This window comes from Pristiophorus japonicus, chromosome 16 (genome assembly GCF_044704955.1).
Source record: "Pristiophorus japonicus isolate sPriJap1 chromosome 16, sPriJap1.hap1, whole genome shotgun sequence".
Classification (NCBI taxonomy): domain Eukaryota; kingdom Metazoa; phylum Chordata; class Chondrichthyes; family Pristiophoridae; genus Pristiophorus; species Pristiophorus japonicus.
In genome coordinates, this window is record NC_091992.1 from 54,105,264 (window position 1) to 54,123,147 (window position 17,884).

Consider the following 17,884-nt stretch of genomic DNA (forward strand, 5'->3'; position numbering starts at 1 on the left):
TATACTTGATTACCTGCAGTGTACAGGTGACCCTTGGGTCACCAGCAGCAGCACCCTTTGGTGTACAGGTATAGTATATACAGGATGAAGGTACATTCAGGTCTAATGTTACAGTCCAACATTAGCATGCATACATAACACATTCGGCCCCATATTTTTATCCCCACACCCCACTTACGAGTAGGTTCTTTTGACCATTTTCAGTTTAGCAGTCCAGAATCATGTCCACAAACACATTTTCACTCCTATATAAATCTCCCAATTTATCCCTCAAAAGTTGAAACTTCCCTTAGGTTTCATTGACTCCTCACACACTCCCTTATTTGAGTATAAATTTCCAGGTCTAGTCTTCCTCCTGACTTGGTGTCTATAACAGATCCCAATAGTTACTTTTCCCTTTCAAGTAGTGTCTCTGGCTTCATCTGTGCAGGATCCACTTTTCTCAATTGGTTATTATCATGTCACCCACTTTGTTCCGTCTATCATGGTGGTGCAGTTTATAATCCTGTAGATTCCTCCCTTCCCATTCTATGACCAATATTTAGCCAGCCCTTTGCAATTCCTCATTCGGTTAGATGTCCAGATTCCATTTTTGCTGCTGAGCCTCCTAGTTTTGAGACAACCATTGCCCCTAGTCCTGCGATTTACCACATGCATTGCTGCTATATACAATCTGCCATCTGCTGTTTGTCTTTTCTCACTCTATTTATTTTCCCTTGTTTTTGACTTGCATTGTTTGATGCAACTTTAAAAAAAAAATGTATTCTTGGGATGTGGGCATCTCTGGTAAGGCTGGCATTTATTTCCCATCCCTAGAAGGTGGTAGGCCTCCTCTTGAGCCACTGCAGTCCATATTCTTTTTAGTGGTTTGATACAATGGAGTGGCTTCTCAGGCTACCTCAGAGAGCAGAAGGGTATAGTGATCAATCTCACACACTGATGCTACACAATACAATGACCAGCCTCACACAAATACTACAGAATGCAATTGCTAGCTTTACACATCATTCATCATCATCATAGGCAGTCCCTCGGAATCGAGGAAGACTTGCTTCCACTCTTAGTGAGTCCTTAGGTGGCTGAACAGTCCAATACAAGAGCCACAGTCTCTGTCACAGGTGGGACAGATAGTCGTTGAGGGAAGGGGTGGGTGGGACTGGTTTGCCTCACGCTCTTTCCGCTGCCTGCGCTTGATTTCTGCAAGCTCTTGGCGACGAGACTCGAGGTGCTCAGTGCCCTCCTGGATGCACTTCCTCCACTTAGGACAGTCTTTGGCCAGCTACTCCCAGGTATCAGTGGGGATGTCGCACTTTATCTGGGAGGCTTTGAGGGTGTCCTTGTAACATTTCCGCTGCCCACCCTTGGCTCGTTTGCCGTGAAGGAGTTCCGAGTTCCAAGTAGAGCGTTTGCTTTGGGAGTCTCGTGTCTCTAAAATGCTCAATGTCCAGCCTTACACAATGATACAGAAAGATACATTGACCAGCCTTACACAATGATACTGAAGGGTACAATGACCAGCCTGACACAATGATACAGAAGGATACATTGACCAGCCTTACACAATGATACAGAAGGATACATTGACCAGCCTTACACAATGATACTGAAGGGTACAATGACCAGCCTTACACAATGATACAGAAGGGTACAATGACCAGCCTTGCACAATGATCCTTCTTGGGCAGTACCCCGGAGTCGAAGATGACTTGCTTCCACACTAATGAGTCCTATGTGGGATCTACAGACTCTGTCACAGGTGGGGCAGGTGGTGGTTGAAGGGATGGATGGGCGGGGTGTTTGGTTCGTCATACAATTTGTTGCACAATGATACTGAAGAGCACAATGACCAGCTTTACATAATATGTAAATTGGTCTCTGTATAAAACAGCATAAAAGGAACGTGTCTGAAACCCTTGCGGTTCTTTGTAACAGTCTTCGATGGTAATCATGGATAAAAATCTATCCCAGAGTTCCGATTCACATTCCTTTGAGAAGAATTTGTTTAATCTTAAAACAGTTAGCATTTTGATTAATCACGTAGACTGGTCAAGCATAATCTGAGACTTTGAAGAGATTTGGCAATTGAAAAGCACAACTGCATCTGCATGGCTGGAATTAAATCAGCACAAGGCATTCCGATGTCCTTCAAACAACCGATAATTTGATCAAATTAGGAATCACGGCTTACTGAGGCCACCAACCATTATAATTTTACAATGAGGTTTTTGGGGTCCAGTTTTTAAATGATTATGTATACCGTGTACATACACTGAAGGTAAAATTGCTATACTCATCGCCGTGTCTTAAACAGTTTTTACACTGCAGGTTCTTAATTTAAATCAATCAAATATATAAATTGCACACTTGGTTTTGCACATCAAAACACCCCACAGAAGCACATGACCCAGGGGAGGATCTACAAGAGGCAAAAACAGGAAAGAGGCTCTTGAGTTCTGAGGTCAGTTACTTTTTCATAAAGTAATGGGGGAAAAATTGCGGTCGGAGGCGTCTTTCAGCCGAATGCCTCCGACCCAAAAACATTTCACGAAAATACCTGGTTGTACCGGAGGAATGTAGGATTGCAGTCGGAGGCCTCCATTCGCTGCGCAGCGCATTGGAACATATCCTCCAGGTACGGATTTGTATCTTGGAATCACGTGGGCCTGGACCACCAATCACTATGTAGTATTCTCATTGATAATAATGCGAGCTCCCATTACTCCCAATGAGAGTACCCCCCTAAAACAATGGGCAGGGAAGTGGACCTGAGTCCGTGATCGGATCAGCCAAGATCTTATTAAATGGTGGAGCAGGATCGAGGGGCCGGATGGCCTACTCCTGCTCCTATTTCTTATTTTCTTAAACACAATAAATAAAAAATCATCTCACATATTTATAATTGATTGAAATTGAATGTAATTACATGTTGGGACTGACTATTTGTACTGTGTTTTTTCTGTCCTTCTGCACATGCGTCTGTCGAGTCCCCGCCCCCAATGCCTCCCGCCTGAAGCGGAAGTGTGGCCCCGAACCTGAATCATTCCGACCACGTTGCCCGCTGAGCCCCCGACCCGAGCAGCCCCGCCCCAATGGGCAACCGAGGGGGGGGCAGGGGGAGAGAGGAGAGAGAGAACCTGGGGGGGGAGAGAGAGAGAGAACCTGGGTGGGGGGGGGTGAAAGGAGAGAGAGAGCCTGGGGGGGGAAGGAGAGAGAGAGCCTGGCGGGGGATGGGGGGGAGAGAGAGAGAGAGAGAGAGAGCCTGGAGAGGGGGGGGGGGAGAGAGAGAGAGAGAGAGAGCCTGGAGGGGGGGGGGGGGGAGAGAGAGAGAGAGAGAGCCTGGAGGGGGGGGGAGGGAGAGAGAGAGCCTGGAGGGGGGGGGGGAGGGAGAGAGAGAGCCTGGGGGGGGGGGGGAAGAGAGAGAGAGCCTGGGGGGGGGGGGGAAGAGAGAGAGAGCCTGGGGGGGAAGAGAGAGAGAGCCTGGGGGGGGGGGGGAAGAGAGAGAGAGAGCCTGGGGGGGGGGGAAGAGAGAGAGAGCCTGGGGGGGGGAGGGGAAGAGAGAGAGAGAGCCTGGGGGGGGGAGGGGAAGAGAGAGAGAGCCTGGGGGGGGGGGGGGAAGAGAGAGAGAGCCTGGGGGGGAAGAGAGAGAGAGCCTGGGGGGGGGGGGGGAAGAGAGAGAGAGCCTGGGGGGGGGGGGAAGAGAGAGAGAGCCTGGGGGGGGGAGGGGAAGAGAGAGAGAGAGAGCCTGGGGGGGGGGAGGGGAAGAGAGAGAGAGAGAGCCTGGACGGGGGGTGGGGAGAGGGAGGGAGAGAGTCTGGGGCGGGGGAAGAGAGAGAGCCTGGGGTGGGTGGGAGGGAGAGAGCCTTGCCGGGGGTGGAGAGAGAGACATGGGTGGGGGGATCCGAGAGGAGAGAGGGAACTCGGGGAAGATGGATCACGTTCTTCCAACCCCCTTCAAGGGACATCGTTGGGGTGGATGAAATCCAGAAGTCACGACACTGTCACTATTCACTTCATACCCAATAAACCTGTTAACAATCCGCACACAATGCCCCATCTATGGAGGGTTGGGGGGGGAGTAAGATCATGCACTTGCGCTGGCATAAGGAGAGACTTCTGGTGGGGGAGGCAGCACTTGTGCTGGGTGCGGCACTTTGGCTGGGGGGAAGGATGTACTTTCGCTGGGGTAAGTGACTTTTGCTGACATTTGGTGGCTTCTGGGGAGATCGATCCTCTGGCTTCTGGAAATCAAAGTGGATCGAGTCAGTGAGAACTTGGGCTGGGCGGTTCCAGTTACACATTCGAGAGAAACTTCAGGGTGTGACTTATACTGCAAGGGGACCAATCAGAGACAAAGGGCGGCCATTTTTATTGTACAAATAAACACGTCCTTAAATGTTTTAGAAGAAAAAATGTTTTTTGGGAATTTTTGTTAAATGTGTTTTAATAGGATTAAAATTAAACTTACTTTAATGGACAGTTTTTTAAATCTAAAAATGAGTGATTAAATTAAATTTTTCTATGTATTAAAACTCTTATGCTGGTAAAAGTAGTCTATATGCCTGCTTGTACCAGGCATAAGAGTTTGAAGGACATTTGCTGGGCAAGAGTTGGGCAAATAGCCCAATCTCTGCCCCGCGGATGTCCTTCCTGCGGGGATGCGTGCGATCTGTCCAAAGACATTTTGACAGATTGCTAAAGCCGGTTCTTGACGCATGCGCATCACCCGCACCCGATGAGGCTGCAATTTTGGGCCCAATATTTCTCCAACTGGCTTAGAAATGTATTGTATTCAGCTTTGCGCAACATCTCCCCTTAACCTTCTCTGCTCTAAGGAGAACAACCCCAGCTTCAATAGTGTCTCCACATCCACTGAATTCCCACTGGTACCATTCTGGTAATTCTCCTCTGTACCTCTCCAAGGACTTGACATCCTTTCTAAAGTGTGGTGCCCAGAAATGGACACAAAACTCCAGCTAAGGCCTAACTCGTGATTTAGAAACATAGAAACATAGAAACATAGAAACATAGAAAATAGGTGCAGGAGTAGGCCATTCGGCCCTTCTAGCCTGCACCGCCATTCAATGAGTTCATGGCTGAACATTCAACTTCAGTACCCCATTCCTGCTTTCTCACCATACCCCTTGATCCCCCTAGCAGTAAGGACTTCATCTAACTCCTTTTTGAATATATTTAGTGAATTGGCCTCAACAACTTTCTGTGGTAGAGAATTCCACAGGTTCACCACTCTCTGGGTGAAGAAGTTCCTCCGCATCTCGGTCCTAAATGGCTTACCCCTTATCCTTAGACTGTGACCCCTGGTTCTGGACTTCCCCAACATTGGGAACATTCTTCCTGCATCTAACCTGTCTAACCCCGTCAGAATTTTATATGTTTCTATGAGGTCCCCTCTCATTCTTCTGAACTCCAGTGAATACAAGCCCAGTTGATCCAGTCTTCTTGATAGGTCAGTCCCGCCATCCCGGGAATCAGTCTGGTGAACCTTCGCTGCACTCCCTCAATAGCAAGAATGTCCTTCCTCAGGTTAGGAGACCAAAACTGTACACAATACTCCAGGTGTGGCCTCACCAATGCCCTGTACAACTGTAGCAACACCTCCCTGCCCCTGTACTCAAATCCCCTTGCTATGAAGGCCAACATGCCATTTGCTTTCTTAACCGCCTGCTGCACCTGCATGCCAACCTTCAATGACTGATGTACCATGACACCCAGGTCTCTTTGCACCTCCCCTTTTCCTAATCTGTCACCATTCAGATAATAGTCTGTCTCTCTGTTTTTACCACCAAAGTGGATAACCTCACATTTATCCACATTATACTTCATCTGCCATGCATTTGCCCACTCACCTAACCTATCCAAGTCGCTCTGCAGCCTCACAGCATCCTCCTCGCAGCTCACACTGCCACCCAACTTAGTGTCATCCGCAAATTTGGAGATACTACATTTAATCCCCTCATCTAAATCATTAATGTACAGTGTAAACAGCTGGGGCCCCAGCACAGAACCTTGCGGTACCCCACTAGTCACTGCCTGCCATTCTGAAAAGTACCCATTTACTCCTACTCTTTGCTTCCTGTCTGACAACCAGTTCTCAATCCATGTCAGTACACTACCCCCAATCCCATGTGCTCTAACTTTGCACATCAATCTCTTGTGTGGGACCTTGTCGAACGCCTTCTGAAAGTCCAAATATACCACATCAACTGGTTCTCCCTTATCCACTCTACTGGAAACATCCTCAAAAAATTCCAGAAGATTTGTCAAGCATGATTTCCCTTTCACAAATCCATGCTGACTTGGACCTATCATGTCACCTCTTTCCAAATGCACTGCTATGACATCCTTAATAATTGATTCCATCATTTTACCCACTACCGATGTCAGGCTGACCGGTCTATAATTCCCTGTTTTCTCTCTCCCTCCTTTTTTAAAAAGTGGGGTTACATTGGCTACCCTCCACTCGATAGGAACTGATCCAGAGTCAATGGAATGTTGGAAAATGACTGTCAACGCATCCACTATTTCCAAGGCCACCTCCTTAAGTACTCTGGGATGCAGTCCATCAGGCCCTGGGGATTTATCGGCCTTCAATCCCATCAATTTCCCCAACACAATTTCCCGGCTAATAAGGATTTCCCTCAGTTCCTCCTCCTTACTAGACTCCCCGACCCCTTTTATAACCGGAAGGTTGTTCGTGTCCTCCTTCGTGAATACCGAACCAAAGTACTTGTTCAATTGGTCCGCCATTTCTTTGTTCCCCGTTATGACTTCCCCTGATTCTGACTGCAGGGGCCCTACGTTTGTCTTTACTAACCTTTTTCTCTTTACATATCTATAGAAACTTTTGCAATCCGTCTTAATGTTCCCTGCAAGCTTCTTCTCATACTCCATTTTCCCTGCCCTAATCAAACCCTTTGTCCTCCTCTGCTGAGTTCTAAATTTCTCCCAGTCCCCAGGTTCGCTGCTATTTCTGGCCAATTTGTATGCCACTTCCTTGGCTTTAATACTATCCCTGATTTCCCTTGATAGCCACGGTTGAGCCACCTTCCCTTTTTTATTTCTATGCCAGACAGGAATGTACAATTGTTGTAGTTCATCCATGCGGTCTCTAAATGTCTGCCATTGCCCATCCACAGTCAACCCCTTAAGTATCATTCGCCAATCCATCTCAGCCAATTCACGCCTCATACCTTCAAAGTTAGCCTTCTTTAAGTTCTGGACCATGGTCTCTGAATTAACTGTTTCATTCTCCATCCTAATGCAGAATTCCACCATATTATGGTCACTCTTCCCCAAGGGGCCTCACACAACGAGATTGCTAATTAATCCTTTCTCATTACATAACACCCAGTCTAAGATGGCCTCCCCCCTAGTTGGTTCCTCGACATATTGGTCTAAAAAACCATCCCTTATGCACTCCAGAAAATCCTCCTCCACCGTATTGCTTCCAGTTTGGTTAGCCCAATCTATGTGCATATTAAAGTCACCCATTATAACTGTTGCACCTTTATTGCACGCACCTCTAATTTCCTGTTTGATGCCCTCCCCAACATCACTACTACTGTTTGGAGGTCTGTACACAACTCCCACTAACGTTTTTTGCCCTTTGGTGTTCTGCAGCTCTACCCATATAGATTCCACATCATCCAAGCTAATGTCCTTCCTAACTATTGCCTTAATCTCCTCCTTAACCAGCAATGCTACCCCACCTCCTTTTCCTTTTATTCTATCCTTCCTGAATGTTGAATACCCCTGGATGTTGAGTTCCCAGCCCTGCTCATCCTGGAGCCACGTCTCCGTAATCCCAATCACATCATATTTGTTAACATCTATTTGCACAGTTAATTCATCCACCTTATTGCGGATACTCCTTGCATTAAGACACAAAGCCTTTAGGCTTGTTTTTTTAACACCCTCTGTCCTTTTAGAATTTTGCTGTACAATGGCCCTTTTTGTTCTTTGCCTTGGGTTTCTCTGCCCTCCACTTTTCCTCATCTCCTTTCTGTCTTTTGTTTTTGCCTCCTTTTTGTTTCCCTCTATCTCCCTGCATTGGTTCCCATCCCCCTGCCATATTAGTTTAACTCCTCCCCAACAGCACTAGCAAACACTCCCCCGAGGACATTGGTTCCGATTCTGCCCAGGTGCAGACCGTCCGGATTGTACTGGTCCCACCTCCCCCAGAACCGGTTCCAATGCCCCAGGAATTTGAATCGCTCCCTGCTGCACCATTGCTCAAGCCACGTATTCATCTGAGCTATCCTGCGATTCCTACTCTGACTAGCACGTGGCACTGGTAGCAATCCCGAGATTACTACTTTTGAGGTCCTACTTTTTAATTTAGCTCCTAGCTCCTTAAATTCATTTCGTAGGAACTCATCCCTTTTTTTACCTATGTCATTGGTACCAACGTGCACCACGACAACTGGCTGTTCTCCCTCCCTTTTTAGAATGTCCTGCACCCGCTCCGAGACATCCTTGACCCTTGCACCAGGGAGGCAACATACCATCCTGGAGTCTCGGTTGCGGCCGCAGAAACGCCTATCTATTCCCCTTACAATTGAATCCCCTATCACTATCGCTCGCCCACTCTTTTTCCTGCCCTCCTGTGCAACAGAGCCAGCCACGGTGCCATGAACTTGGCTGCTGCTGCCCACTCCTGATGAGTCATCCCCCTCAACAGCACTCAAAGCAGTGTATCTGTTTTGCAGTGGGATGACCACAGGGGACCCCTGCACTACCTTCCTTGCACTACTCTTCCTGCTGGTCTTCCATTCCCTCGCTGGCTGTGGACCCTTCTCCTGCGGTAAGACCAACTCGCTACACGTGATACTCACGTCATTCTCAGCATCGTGGATGCTCCAGAGTGAATCCACCTTCAGCTCCAACTCCGCAACGCGGACCGTCAGTAGCCGGAGGTGGACACACTTCCCGCACATGTAGTCGTCAGGGACACTGGTGTTGTCCCCGTGTTCCCACATGGTACAGGAAGAGCATATCACGTGACCGAGCTGTCCTGCCATGACTTAACCCTTAGATACACTTAAATTGCCGACAACAATGTTAAAAGTTACTGACTAATAAAGAAAAAGAAAAACTACTCACCAATCAGCAGCCAATCACTTACCACGTTGGCTGTGACGTCACCTTTTGATTTCTTTCTACTTCTTTTTTGACTTCTGTGTATCTTCCTTGCACTTGTACCCTTTGCCTATATTTATAAAGCCAAGGATCCCACGTTCCTTTTTAACAGACTTCTCTACTTGTCCTGCCACCTTCGAAGATTTGTGTACGTACATACCTTTTAAAATTGTATCATTTAGTTTATGCTACCAAAATGCATCATCTCACATTTCTCTGCGTTTAATTGCATCTGTCATGTGTCTGCCCTTTCAGCGCTCTGTCTATGTCCTCTTGAAGTCTGTTGCTAGCCTCCTTGTTTACTACATTTCTGAGCTTTGTGTCACCTGAAAACCTTGAAATTATGGCCAATATACCCAGGTCCAGGTCATTAATACAGGTTTAAAAAGATCAATGGTCCTGGGGAACACCACAGCACACTTAGAAACATAGAAACATAGAAATTAGGTGCAGGAGCAGGCCATTCAGCCCTTCTAGCCTGCACCGCCATTCAATGAGTTCATGGCTGAACATGAAACTTCAGTACCCACTTCCTGCTTTCACGCCATACCCCTTGATCCCCCGAGTAGTAAGGACTTCATCTAACTCCCTTTTGAATATATTTAGTGAATTGGCCTCAACTACTTTCTGTGGTAGAGAATTCCACAGGTTCACCACTCTCTGGGTGAAGAAGTTTCTCCTTATCTCGGTCCTAAATGGCTTACCCCTTATCCTTAGACTGTGACCCCTGGTTCTGGACTTCCCCAACATTGGGAACATTCTTCCTGCATCCAACCTGTCCAAACCCGTCAGAATTTTAAACGTTTCTATGAGGTCCCCTCTCACTCTTCTGAACTCCAGTGAATACAAGCCCAGTTGATCCAGTCTTTCTTGATAGGTCAGTCCCACCATCCCGGGAATCAGTCTGGTGAATCTTCGCTGCACTCCCTCAATAGCAAGAATGTCCTTCCTCAAGTTAGGAGACCAAAACTGTACACAATACTCCAGGTGTGGCCTCACCAAGGCCCTGTACAACTGTAGCAACACCTCCCTGCCCCTGTACTCAAATCCCCTCGCTATGAAGGCCAACATGCCATTTGCTTTCTTAACCGCCTGCTGTACCTGCATGCCAACCTTCAATGACTGATGTACCATGACACCCAGGTCTCGTTGCACCTTCCCTTTTCCTAATCTGTCACCATTCAGATAATAGTCTGTCTCTCTGTTTTTACCACCAAAGTGGATAACCTCACATTTATCCACATTATACTTCATCTGCCACGCATTTGCCCACTCACCTAACCTATCCAAGTCACTCTGCAGCCTCATAGCATCCTCCTCGCAGCTCACACTGCCACCCAACTTAGTGTCATCCGCAAATTTGGAGATACTACATTTAATCCCCTCGTCTAAATCATTAATGTACAATGTAAACAGCTGGGGCCCCAGCACAGAACCCTGCGGTACCCCACTAGTCACTGCCTGCCATTCCGAAAAGTACCCATTTACTCCTACTCTTTGCTTCCTGTCTGACAACCAGTTCTCAATCCACGTCAGCACACTACCCCCAATCCCATGTGCTTTAACTTTGCACATTAATCTCCTGTGTGGGACCTTGTCGAAAGCCTTCTGAAAGTCCAAATATACCACATCAACTGGTACTCCTTTGTCCACTTTATTGGAAACATCCTCAAAAAATTCCAGAAGATTTGTCAAGCATGATCTCCCTTTCACAAATCCATGCTGATTTGGACCTATCATGTCACCATTTTCCAAATGCGCTGCTATGACGTCCTTAATAATTGATTCCATCATTTTACCCACTACTGAGGTCAGGCTGACCGGTCTATAATTCCCTGCTTTCTCTCTCCCTCCTTTTTTAAAAAGTGGGGTTACATTGGCTACCCTCCACTCGATAGGAACTGATCCATAGTCAATGGAATGTTGGAAAATGACTGTCAATGCATCCGCTATTTCCAAGGCCACCTCCTTAAGTACTCTGGGATGCAGTCCATCAGGCCCTGGGGATTTATCGGCCTTCAATCCCATCAATTTCCCCAACACAATTTCCCGACTAATAAAGATTTCCCTCAGTTCCTCCTCCTTAATAGACCCTCTGACCACTTTTATATCCAGAAGGTTGTTTGTGTCCTCCTTAGTGAATACTGAACCAAAGTACTTGTTCAATTGGTCTGCCATTTCTTTGTTCCCCGTTATGACTTCCCCTGATTCTGACTGCAGGGGACCTACGTTTGTCTTTACTAACCTTTTTCTCTTTACATACCTATAGAAACTTTTGCAATCCGCCTTAATGTTCCCTGCAAGCTTCTTCTCATACTCCATTTTCCCTGCCCTAATCAAACCCTTTGTCCTCCTCTGCTGAGTTCTAAATTTCTCCCAGTCCCCAGGTTCGCTGCTATTTCTGGCCAATTTGTATGCCATTTCCTTGGCTTTAATACTATCCCTGATTTCCCTAGATAGCCACGGTTGAGCCACCTTCCCTTTTTTATTTTTACGCCAGACAGGAATGTACAATTGTTGTAATTCATCCATGCGGTCTCTAAATGTCTGCCATTGCCCATCCACAGTCAACCCCTTAAGTATCATTCGCCAATCTATCTTAGCCAATTCATGCCTCATACCTTCAAAGTTACCCTTCTTTAAGTTCTGGACCATGGTCTCTGAATTAACTGTTTCATTCTCCATCCTAATGCAGAATTCCACCATATTATGGTCACTCTTCCCCAAGGGGCCTCGCACAATGAGATTGCTAATTAATCCTCTCTCGTTACACAACACCCAGTCTAAGATGGCCTCCCCCCCAGTTGGTTCCTCGACATATTGGTCTAGAAAACCATCCCTTATGCATTCCAGGAAATCCTCCTCCACCGTATTGCTTCCAGTTTGGCTAGCCCAATCTATGTGCATATTAAAGTCACCCATTATAACTGCTGCACCTTTATTGCATGCACTCCTAATTTCCTGTTTGATGCCCTCCCCAACATCACTACTACTGTTTGGAGGTCTGTACACAACTCCCACTAACGATTTTTGCCCTTTAGTGTTCTGCAGCTCTACCCATATAGATTCCACATCATCCAAGCTAATGTCTTTCCTAACTATTGCATTAATCTCCTCTTTAACCAGCAATGCTACCCCACCTCCTTTTCCTTTTATTCTATCCTTCCTGAATGTTGAATACCCCTGGATGTTGAGTTCCCAGCCCTGATCATCCTGGAGCCACGTCTCCGTAATCCCAATCACATCATATTTGTTAACATCTATTTGCACAGTTAATTCATCCACCTTATTGCGGATACTCCTTGCATTAAGACACAAAGCCTTCAGGCTTGCTTTTTTAACACCCTTTGTCCTTCTAGAATTTTGCTGTACAGTGGCCCTTTTTGTTGTTTGCCTTGGGTTTCTCTGCCCTCCACTTTTCCTCATCTCCTTTCTGTCTTTTGCTTTTGCCTCATTTTTGTCTCCCTCTGTCTCCCTGTATAGGTTCCCATCCCCCTGCAATATTAGTTTAACTCCTCCCCAACAGCACTAGCAAACAGTTGTGGTCACCACATTACAGGAAAGATGTGATTGCACTCGAGAGGGTGCAGAGGAGATTCATGAGGATGTTGCCAAGACTGGAGTCTGAAAAATAACCGTTCACTATTACTCTCTGTTTTCTGTCTCTTGGCCTATTTCACAGAATCATAGAAATTTACAGCACAGAAGGAGGCTATTCGGCCCATGGTGTTCGTGCCAGCTGAAAAAGAGCTATCCAGCCTAATCCCACTTTCCAGTGCTTGGTCCATAGCCTTGTAGGATACAACACTTCAAGTGCATATCCAAGTACTTTTTAAATGTGATGAGGGTTTCTGCCTCTACCACCCTTTCAGGCAGTGGGTTCCAGACACCCACCACCCTCTGGGTGAAAGAAGTTCTCCTCAACTCCCCTCCAGTCCTTCTTTTACTTACTTTAAACCTATGCCCCCTGGCTATTGACCTCTCTGCTAGGAGAAATGGGTCCTTTCTATCCGCTCTATCTCAATGTTATACACCTCAATCAAGTCTTCCAAAGAAAACCACAGCTTATCCAATTTTTCCTCATTGTTAAAGCTCTCCAGTCTTGGCAACATCCTCATGAATCTCCTCTGCACCCTCTCGAGTGCAATCACATCTTTCCTGTAATGTGGTGACCACAACTGTACCTCAAAACTGTCACCAAGCTCTCATGGTCTACAGGGCCGTAGTAATACCCACCCTCCTGTATGGCTCAGAGATGTGGACCATGTACAGTAGACACCTCAAGCCACTGGAGAAAGATCACCAGCGATGTCTCCGCAAGATCCTGCAAATCCCCTGGGAGGACAGACGCACAAACATTAGCGTCCTCGTCCAGGCCAACATCTCCAGCATTGAAGCACTGGCCACACTTGATCAGCTCCGCTGAGCAGGCCACATAGTTCGCATACCAGACATGAGACTCCCAAAGCAAGCGCTGTATTCTGAACTCGTCCACGGCAAACGAGCCAAAGGCGGGCAGAGGAAACGTTACAAGGACACCCTCAAAGCCTCCCTGATAAAGTGCGACATCCCCACTGACACCTGGGAGTCCCTGGCCATAGATTGCCCTAAGTGGAGGAAGTGCATTCGGAGGGCGCTGAGATCCTCGAGTATCATCGCCAAGAGCATGCAGAAATCAAGCGCAGGCAGCAGAAAGAGCGTGCGGCAAACCAGGCTCCCTGCCCACCCTTTCCCTCAAAAACTGTCTGTCCTACCTGTGACAGAGTCTGTAATTCCCGTATTGGACTGTTCAGTCACCTAAGAACTCATTTTTAGAGTGGAAGCAAGTCTACCTCAATTCCGAGGGACTGCCTATGATGATGAAAGTACTTCAATGCTGGGGATGTTGACCTGGTCGAGGTCGCTAATGTTGGTGCATCTGTCTTCCCTGGGGATTTGAAGGATCTTGCGGAGACAACGTTGGTGGTTCTCCAGTGATTTGAGGTGTCTACTGTATATGGTCCATGTCTCTGAGCCATACAGGAGGGCGGGTATCACTACAGCCCTGTAGACCATGAGCTTGGTGGCAGATTTGAGGAGGCCTGATTTTTGAACACTCTTTTCCTCAGGTGGCCGAAGGCTGCACTGGTGCACTGGAGGCAGTGTTGAATCTCATCGTCAATGTCTGCCCTTGTTGATAAGAGGCTCCCAAGGTATGGGAAATGGTCCACGTTGTCCAGGGCCGCGCCGTGGAACTTGATGATTGGGGGGAAGTGCTGTGCGGTGTGGACAGGCTGGTGGAGGACCTTTGTCTTATGGATGCCCAGCATCGAAACACTGACCACACTCGGTCAGCTCCGCTGGGCAGGCCACATTGTTCGCATGCCTGACACAAGATTCCCAAAGCAAGCACTCGACTCAGAACTCCTTCATGGCAAATGAGCCAAAGGTGGGCAGAGGAAATATTTCAAGGACACCCTCAAAGCCTCCTTGATAAAATGCAACATCCCCACCGACACCTGAGAGTCCCCGGCCAAAGACCGCCCGAAGTGAATGAAGTCCATCCGGGAGGGTGCTGAGCACCTTGAGTCTCATCGGCGAGAGCATGCAGAAACCAGCAGCAGCGGAAAGAGCGTGCGGTAAACCAGTCCCACCCACCCTTTCCCTCAACAACTGTCTGTCCTACCTGTGACAGAGTCTGTAATTCCTGTATTGGACTGTTCAGTCACCTAAGAACTCATTTTTAGAGTGGAAGCAAGTCTACCTCAATTCCGAGGGACTGCCTATGATGATGATGAAGTACTCTAGCTGTGACCTAACTAGTGTTTTGTACAGTTCAAGCATAATCTCCCTGCTCTTATATTCTATGCAGCCGATATCCACCCATTTCTTGAGGTCCGCCCATTTCTCGGAGGTATGCCAGCGGTCTGCATCAGACGGTATGTCTCCTAGTAGTCGAACCAGATCGACTTTCACTTCCATGGACGGTGCGGCACGGAACTGCGCATGCGCAAATTTTTTTTCCCCTTTTTTTTACAGAAGCGTTTTACTCGCGATTTTGGGGGTCAGGCATCACCTGTGCATGCGCAGTGAGTTGAAGAGGGGAGAGAGAGAGGGAGAAGGAGCAGCAAGCTAATCAACAGGCAGTTACTTTAAAAATACATAGCACAGTGCAAATATATTCCTAACAACTAATAATTCTTCAGTTTCAAGACCAAGAAGAGATATTTAACAAAGTAAAAATCATACAAATAGAAAGATTATGGCAATGTTAAAAAAATAAATCAAAGCGCAGGAACATCGAGAAGGAGGGGAGGTTGAGGGCGCCTGCCTTCGATGAGATGGAGTTACCTGCCCTTCTGGAGCACATAACAGAGGTACTCCAAGCTAATGAAGGGTGGTCGTGGAAAGCTCCCCAAAAGGAGTACAACCGAATATGAGACGAGATCGGGGCGGCTGTGTCCTCTGAAAGTACCAGGGTACGCACCGGGTAAAGGTGCCATAAGAGGTGGAATGACTGGTGAGGGTAGCAAGAGTAAGTAATGATTTTATTTATGCACCCCCCATGTGCCATGTACCATGTAAATGTAGGTTCCGTGTCAGACGGATGATATTTATCTTGTTACAGCGATGTATTCTTGCTTTCGGGCAATGACAAGAGGATCAACGCAGTACTTTTTTTGTGTGTGTGTGCGATGTTAAATGGATTGAAGATTTTTACTTTGATTTATTTTACTTTCTACAAAAGAAGACATCTGCAATAATAGCTTATCAGCGGCATACGAGGGGAGGACACACAACCCAGGAGCCTCTTACTGACATCGGAATCCGTGCCCTGTCCCTGGTTGAGGATAGCAACCGTGCCACCACCGACATTGGAGCTGACCCACTCACACAAGATGGTAAGTTGAATAAAATGTAGTCTGTGTTGCGGTCCTCTCATGTCATGTAATGTAACTGTAACTGTAATGTTGGCCTGGTGTAATGAAAGTTTATTGCACTGTAATGTTAGCCTCATGTGATGTATTGCAATGTTGTGGCCATGTAATGCAATGCATATATGTATTGTCTGTCTGCGATATGTAATGCAGTACTGCAGCAGTGGTGGACATTTAAGTAAGTTGCGATAAATCACTGTACTATGTACTCATGTAACCCTGACCCCTCCCCTGGTGCCAAGCTTTTTTAAATGTTGTTTTGATACTTCCAGACTCGGATGATTCAGACCGACACAGATGACAGACCCACTGCCTCCACCTCTAGCGTCATCAAGCCCTCTCCCGACTTCACCACTTGCAGAAATGAGGAAGAGGAACAGAAAGAGGAAATTCTAAAGGGGCAAAGTGTTAAAACGACAAGCCTGAAGGCTCTGTGCCTCAATGCGAGGAGTATTCGTAATAAGGTGGACGAATTAACTGCGCAGATAGCAGTTAATGGATATGATGTAATTGGCATCACGGAGACATGGCTCCAGGGTGACCAAGGCTGGGAACTCAACATCCAGGAGTATTGAACATTTAGGAAGGATAGACAGAAAAGAAAAGTAGGTGGGGTGCCGTTACTGGTTAAAGAGGAAATTAATGCAATAGTAAGGAAGGACATTAGCTTGAATGATGTGGAATCGATATGGGTGGAGCTACGGAATACCAAAGGGCAGAAAAAGCTAGTGGGAGTTTGTACAGACCACCAAACAGTAGTAATGAGGTTGGGGACAGCATCAAACAAGAAATTAGGGATGCGTGCAATAAAGGTACAGCAGTTATCATGAGCGACTTTAATCTACATATTGATTGGGCTAACCAAACTGGTAGCAATGTGGTGGAGAAGGATTTCCTGGAGTGTATTAGGGATGGTTTTCTAGACCAATATGTCGAGGAATCAACTAGAGGGCTGGCCATCCTAGACTGGGTGAAGTGTAATGAGAAAGGATTAATTAGCAATCTTGTTGTGTGAGGCCCCTTGGGGAAGAGTGACCTTAATATGGTAGAATCTTTATTAAGATGGAGAGTGACACAGTTAATTCAGAGACTAGGGTCCTGAACTTAAGGAAAGGTACCTTCAATGGTATGAGACGTGAATTAGCTAGAATAGACTGGCAAGTGATACTTAAAGGGTTGACAGTGGATAGGCAATGGCAAATATTTAAAGATCACATGGATAAACTTCAACAATTGTACATCCCCGCCTGGAGTAAAAATAAAACAGGGAAGGTAGCTCAACCGTGGCTAACAAGGGAAATTAAGGATAGTGTTAAATCCAAGGAAGAGGCATATAAATTGGCCAAAGGGTTTAATTCAGAGGGGGAAAATAGAGTATGAGAGGAAGCTTACTGGGAACATAAAAACTGACTGCAAAAACTTCTATTGATATGTGAAGAGAAAAAGATTAGTGAAGACAAATGTAGGTCCTTTGCAGTCAGATTCAGGTGAATTTATAATGGGGAACAAAGAAATGGTGGACCAGTTAAACAAATACTTTGGTTCTGTCTTCATGAAGGAAGACACAAGTAACCTTCCGGAAATACTAGGGGACCGAGGGTCTAGTGAGAAGGAGGAACTGAAGGAAATCCTTATTAGGCGGGAAGTTGTGTTGGGGAAATTGATGGGACTGAAGGCCGATAAATCCCCGAGGCCTTATAGTCTGCACCCCAGAGTACTTAAGGAAGTAGCCAGAGAAATAATGGATGCATTGGTGATCATTTTCCAACAGTGTATTGACTCTGGATCAGTTGCTATGGACTGGAGGGTAG

At 46.7% G+C, this 17,884-nt stretch overlaps 1 long non-coding RNA gene across 1 annotated transcript; it reads left to right on the forward strand.

Annotated features, from left to right (window-relative positions):
- Positions 1–2,447: 2,447 nt before the first annotated feature.
- On the forward strand, positions 2,448–16,781 carry LOC139226507 (uncharacterized). The gene is made up of 3 exons (XR_011587272.1): positions 2,448–2,632; positions 15,884–16,037; positions 16,346–16,781. It is a non-coding gene; the product is annotated as an uncharacterized lncRNA (long non-coding RNA).
- Positions 16,782–17,884: the final 1,103 nt, after the last annotated feature.